Source organism: Triticum dicoccoides, chromosome 1A (genome assembly GCF_002162155.2).
Source record: "Triticum dicoccoides isolate Atlit2015 ecotype Zavitan chromosome 1A, WEW_v2.0, whole genome shotgun sequence".
Taxonomy (NCBI): Eukaryota; Viridiplantae; Streptophyta; class Magnoliopsida; order Poales; family Poaceae; genus Triticum; species Triticum dicoccoides.
Window position 1 is genome coordinate 185,350,789 of NC_041380.1, and position 7,260 is coordinate 185,358,048.

Sequence of the window (7,260 nt, forward strand, 5' to 3'; positions counted from 1 at the left end):
GTATAACGGATGCTTTTCGAAGGCTGAGGTAGATGGTTTCCGAAGTTTTTCTCGGTTATGTGTTGAAGGATGGATACAGCCGGATGTAGGATTTGCTAGATTTGGGTGAGATATTATGCTTCCCCTGTATCCCCAACACCTGATTGCATAACTGGAAAGGTTCGGGAGTTTCATAGGTGGGAATTCTTGTAGCTCTAGTTCTTCTTCCACGGATATTTGGTTTGAGATTGGGATTTCTTGCCGAGTATTCGTTCTTGATCTGTACCTTGTTGATTTATTCCTCTACCTAAATTCTAAGTGGCTTCTCAAGTTACGGATATGTGACCATTTCAAGTGGAATGCATTTGTTCATTTTGTTCGGATGTGAAGACTTTATGTTGCAATTTCATCCCGCTTGATTCAGCTTCATTTTATCTATCAATGTGCTAACGGTTGTCACCCTCTTCAGGATGGCTCCCGCTAAGAGCACCAATCAGAATCAGAATCAGGATCCGCCACCACCTCCACCTCCTCCGGAGGCATGGCAAGTTGTGATGGCCGCAACCAATGCAAACACACAGTTGATCATGCAAATTCTTCAAGAGCGCAATCAAGCGAACCAAGGCAACCAAGGCAACAATCAGAATCACTTTGCTACACTCAACCAGTTCCTTGCTAACGGGCCAAAGACTTTCAACAATTGTGTTGAGGCAACTGATGCTGACGATTGGCTCGTGGATCTGTGCAAGCATTTCGAGTGCAGTAACGTCAGGCCTGAGGACTTTTTCAAGTTCGCTTCCTTCCAACTCAAAGACCAAGCTGCAGAATGGTTCCAGCAGTACAAGGATTCCAGAGGAGGCCGGGTGATTACCTAGGATGAATTCTGTCAAGACTTCAAAGCTCATCATATCCCTCAGAGCGTGGTTGAAAGCAAGCGTGAGGAATTCCGCAACCTGAAGCAAGGCTCTTTGTCTGTCTGTGACTACAACAAGTTGTTTCAGAAGCTCGCCCGCTTTGCTAAGCAGGATGTCCCTAACGAGAAGAGCATGATATACTAGTTCAGGGGTGGTCTCAGAGAAGAAATTCAGCTAGCTCTTGTTCTCTTTGAGCCCTTGAGGTACGATGAGTTCTACAACATGGCATTGAAGCAAGAGGCCGATCAACTGAGGTGTGATGCTTCCAAGAAGCGAGTCAGAGATGCTACTCCTTCTTCCTCTACTCAAGTGGCCAAGCATCAGAAGTATTGGCTTCCTCCTCCTCTATTCCGTCAGCCGTATCAGAAGAGCAAAGGTGGCAGTGGATCTTCCCACCCACCCAACCCTGGTTTTCAGAACAAGACTTCGTCTCAAGCTCCAAGATCAAATGCTCCGTATCACCGTCCGCTTTCAGAGGTCACGTGCAACAAGTGACAACAGAAGGGTCACTATGCCAACAAGTGCTTCAATCAGAGGCGTCTTCCTCCTCCTCCTCCTGTGAGATCGACAAGTACATTTGTGGTCAAGCATAACCCCAAGCACGCCAAGGTCAACATGCTGAATGCAGCTCAGGCAGAGGACTCATCAGATGTCATCATGGGTAACCTTCCTGTTAACGATATTCCAGCTAAAGTTCTTTTTGACACTGGTGCATCGCATTGTTTCATCTCGAGACCTTCTGCATCTAAGCATGATTTTGTTACTCAAGTGTTGTCGAAACCGTTGGCTATTGTCTCTCTGGCCCGTCAAATGACATCTCGAGTATGCGTTCCGGATGTTACAATTACTTTGGGTGACTATAAGTTCTTGTCTTCTCCAAATGTTCTTGGTGACTCGGACATTGATCTTATTTTCGGGATGGATTGGCTTTCTAAGCACAAGGCGCATCTTGATTGTGCAGCCAGGCAGATTCAATTGACTCATTCATCTGAGGATGTAATTGTCTTTGCCGCTCGTGATGATACCATTCGTCTGTTTTCTCTCAATGAGAAGGGTGAACTGGATGCCATCTTGCAAATTCCAGTCATTTGCGAATATCAAGACGTCTTTCCAGAAGAGCATCCAGGAATGCCTCCGCACCGGCCAGTTGAATTCGTCATCGATCTTGAGCCTAGCATGAAAGTTGTGTGCAAGCGTCCTTACAAGCTCGAACCTGAAGAGTTGAAGAGCTGAAGAAGCAACTCGATATTCAAGAGAGAATGGGTCTCATCCGGCCTAGTTCTTCTCCGTGGGGTTGTGGTGTTCTTTTTGTGAAGAAGAAGGATGGAACGGACCGACTTTGTGTTGATTACCGTCCATTGAACAAGAAGACCATCAGGAACAAATACCCACTTCCCAACATCAACGAGTTGTTCGAACAACTCAAAGGTGCCCAAGTATTCTCCAAGCTTGATCTCTGTATGGGTTATCATCAGATTCGAATCCGTGAGCAAGATATTCCCAAGACGGCTTTCAGGACAAGCTTGGGTTCATATGAATACACTGTCATGTCTTTTGGCCTCGTCAACGCTCCTCCGACTTCCTCTCGCATGATGAACTTCATCTTCAACGCCTACACCAATGACTTTGTTTTGGTCTATCTCGATGACATTCTGGTATTTTCGAAGAACAAGGAAGATCATGCCAAGCACTTGTGTTTGGTACTCGATAAGCTCAGGGAACACAAGTTCTATGCCAAGTTATCCAAGTGCGAATTTTGGCTCGATGAGGTTCTTTATCTTGGTCATATCATCTCTGCCGAGGGCATTGCGGTGAATCCTTAGAAGGTGTCTGCAATTGTGAATTGGGAACCACCTTAGAACGTGAAGCAACTCCATAGCTTCCTCGGTCTCGCAAGCTACTGTCGAAGACTCGTTGAAACTTTTCTAAGATCGCGAAGCCTCTCTCAAATCTTCTCCAGAAGCACGTCAAGTACGTTTGGTCTCCGGAGTGTGACATTGCTTTCAACACTTTGAAACAGAAATTGGTCACTGCTCCAGTTCTGACTCCTCCTGATGAATCCAAACCATACTAGGTCTTTTGCAATGCCTCTCTCCAAGGTCTTGGCGCAGTGTTGATGCAAGAAAAGAAAGTTGTGGTTTATACCTCTCGCCAGTTGAAGCCCAACGAGAAGAACTACCCCACTCATGACCTCGAGTTGGCGGCAGTTGTGCATGCTCTTTTGACTTGGAGACATCTCTTATTGGGAAGAAAAGTGGACATTTTCACTAACCACAAGAGTCTCAAGTACATATTCACTCAGCCTAATCTCAACCTCAGGCAAACTCGATGGGTCGAAATGATTCAAGAGTATATTCTGAGTATTGAGTATACTCCAGGCAAGGCCAATGTGATTGCTGACGCATTGAGCAGAAAGGCTTATTGCAACAGCCTGATTCTCAAGCCTTATCAACCCGAGCTTTGTGAAGCTTTCCGCAAACATAATTTGCAAGTTGTTCCGCAAGGTTTCCTCGCCAACCTTAAAGTCTCTCCTACCTTGGAAGACCAGATTCGGCAAGCCCAACTTCTGGATGCTATGGTGAAAAAGGTGAAGATTGGGATTGCCAATAGTCAACCCAAGTACAAGTGCTACCGCCTTGATGACAAGGATACTCTCTTCTTTGAGGATCGTATTGTTGTGCCCAAAGGTGACCTACGAAAAGTGATCATGAATGAGGCTCACAATTCTCTCCTCTCCATCCACCCTGGGAACACGAAGATGTATCAGGACCTCAAACAGGCTTATTGGTGGACTCGAATGAAGCGCAAGATTGCTCAGTTCGTGAATGAATGTGATCTCTGCAGAAGAGTGAAGGCAGAACACCAAAGGCCAGCTGGTCTCCTCCAACCTCTTGCCATTCCAGAATGGAAGTTTGACCGCATTGAGATGGACTTCGTGACTGGGTTTCCAAAGTCCAAATGTGGCAATGATGCTATATTCGTTGTCATCGACAAACTCACTAAAGTGGCTCACTTTCTGCCTATCAAAGAGTCAATCACTGCAGCTCAATTGGCGGAGCTCTATACCTCTCAAATTGTCTCTCTGCACGGTATTCCACAAGTGATCTCTTCAGACCGTGGTAGCATCTTTACCTTCAAGTTTTGGGATTCTTTTCAGAAGGCCATGGGCACCAACATCTGCTTCAGTATAGCTTTCCATCCTCAAACTAGCGGTCAAGTCGAGCGTGTCAACCAGATTCTTGAAGATATGCTCAGGGCTTGTGTGATCTCCTTCGGCATGAAGTGGGAGGATTGTCTTCCATATGCTGAATTCTCCTACAACAACAGTTTTCAAGAAAGTTCGGGCAAGGCCCCATTTGAAATTCTGTATGGCAGGAAGTGCCGTACCACTCTCAACTGGTCTGAAACCGGTGAACGTCAGCTTTTGGGAAATGACTTAATCACAGAGGCAGAGGAGATGTGCAAAGTCATTCGAGATAACCTCAAAGCAGCCCAATCCCACCAGAAGAGCTACTATGATAGTAAGCACCGTGATTTGGCTTTCGAGATCGGAGATCATGTTCACCTCTGCATCTCTCCTATGAAAGGTACTCGTTGCTTCGGTATCAAAGGGAAGCTTGCCCCTAGATACGTGTGACCTTTCAAGATCGTCAGCAAGAGAGGCGATCTCACCTATCAACTCGAGCTTCCTTCAAACTTTGCAAATGTGCATGACGTGTTCCATGTCTCTCAGCTCCGCAAGTGCTTCAAGACCCCTGACCGCACCATCAACTTCGAGGACATTGAGCTCCAAGAAGATCTCTCTTATCGTGAGCACCCCGTTGCTATTCTTGAAGAGACTAAACGCAAGACTCGCAACAAGTCAATCAAATTCCTCAAAGTCAAGTGGTCACACCATTCCGACCGTGAAGCTACTTGGGAATGTGAGGATCACCTCCGTTCTAAGTACCCAGCATTCTTTCAGTCCTAGATCTCGGGACGAGATCCTTTCGTAGTGGTGGAGTGTTGTAACACCCCGGATATGATTTTCCCAATATGTACTCCAACTCTTGCCGTTTCCGGCGTTAAGTTATTTTATTTTCTCGGGTTCGGGTTTTTGTCTCCGTGTGTTGTTGTCATTGTCATGCATCTCATATCATGTCATCATGTGCATTGCATTTGCATACATGTTCGTCTCATGCATTCGAGCATTTTCCCCGTTGTCCGTTTTGCATTCCGGCGCTCCGTTCTCCTCCGGTGGTCATTTCTACCTTTCTTTCGTGTGTGTGGGGATTAAAAATTTCCGGATTGGACCAAGACTTGCCAAGCGGCCTTGGTTTACTAACGGCAGACCGCCTGTCATGTTTCGTACCATTTAGACTTCGTTTGATGCTCCAACGGTTAACCGAGGGACCGAAAGGGCCTCGTTTGTGTTGCAGCCCAACACCTCTCCATTTTGGCCCAAAACCTACCAAAACCCTCTCCATCATCTAGAGCGTTCGATCACGATCGCGTGGCCGAAAACCGCACCTCATTTGGACTCTCCTAGCTCCTCCTATGCCTATATAAAGACCCCCTCCGAAATTCCCCTTCTCCTCCCCCCGAAAACCTAGTCCCCTTCGTCTCCACGCGCCGGCGAACATTTTTCTGTCCGGACGTACGTGTCCGCTTCGTCCCACCGCCGCCATGTGTCGCTCCAGGAGTGGCCAGCGCCCGCGCCCACTTCGCCGGCCTGCCCGGGCCTAGGCGGGGCCCCCCGGCCCGAGCCGCCGCCTCACGCGGGCCAGATCCGGCGCCGCTCTTGCCCTTCTCCTTCCCCGACGCCGGCAAGTCCCGTCGGCGCCTCGCCCGGCCACCGGCCGCCGCGTCGGCGAGCCGCCCCGCTCCGGCGCGCTGCCCCGCCCGCGCTCCTCGCCGCCGCACGCCCGGGAAGCTCTGGCCATCTCCGTCTCCGCCCCCGCGACGACCTTCTCCTCCGGAGGCCGACTTCATCTCCGGCGAGCTTCAAGTCCCCGGCGAACCTCGTTATCCATGCGGCCAGATCTGGATCCGGATCTCGGATGGGTTGACTTTTTACCCCGAAACCCTAATTATTTGGCTATGTTCATCGCATCGTAACTTTGCATCCGTAGCTCTGTTTTGGGCATATAGCATATCAAACTGTTCTTCTTAGAGAGCACATCATTTCATCTCATTGCATCATTTTGATTTGAGTTCATCTTCATGCCCGAAATTCTGTTGGAAGAATGCTATTTGAGATAATTGTCAGATCTGCTGCTTCAATTAGATATTTGTCATTTTTTGCCATGATTATTGTTTGCATGATATGCCCCTGAGCTCTACATGAGTTTTGTTATATGTTTTTACATCTATCCATAGGTGCAACCCATGTATTTTTGTGATGTGTGTGGTGACTAGAACAAGCTTACAAAGTGGAGCATTCGTTAATGCTGATTTTAGGGACTTAGCATTTCCACTAAGTCCTTGATCTGTTTATCTCAATATGCCATATGTTCATGTTGTTTCCTAATGATCCGTGCCTCTTTTGAGGATGATCAGTAAGGATGTTTTGTTAATCTTGTAGTTCTCTATCCATCCATTTCTTTGTTTTCAATTATGGAGCACCCTAGCTTGAGTCAATCGAGCTCTACTTTTGCTATTTCGTGAATCTGGGCAGATTGTCTACTTGTTAGCGATTTTGCCGAGGATGTTGTAGTTGATCCGTGCATGCTATGCTATTGTTCTTGCCATGTCTAGCTTGTATAATGTGTATTCTTTATGGGTGTATGCTTAGATTACCATGACTTGCTCTGTAGTGAGTGCATCGAGCTCGTAAACATGCCTACTTGATATCTGATTTGCATGCTCCAGTTTTGGCTCAAGGTCACTAAGGGACTTTTGTTAAGCTTTTTGAGTAGCTCCATTCCATGCTTTACTTTGCCATGTTCAGGTCTTGTAGCATATAGTTTTCATGCTCCAAAGTGCGCTACCTGATCTGAAATTCCAGACAAGTGTTAATTTCACTAAGTCTGAAATCTGTTTGCGAAATGCATTTTTGCCATGCTTGTTTGAACCTGTTATTGGATGAATGGGCCGTAGCTCAGTGTTCCTTTTTTGTTAAGCATCATGAATGGATCCCTGCCAGGTATTTTGTTGCCATGTTTGGGTGATGTAGCATGTTCATCTTGTTGCATTTAGATGGCTACTTGATGTAAATCGCAAACCGGTGCCATATTTGAATTGCTTGCCATTTCCAAACCGTGACTCCGATTCCGGCGTTCTTTATATCGTTTTCAAGCGATTTCATCTCACCTGTCCAGTGGCACACTTGGATTTCCAAGTTGAGGCCAGGTTCATGCATTCCTTTTCAAATCTTTCATATGCATCG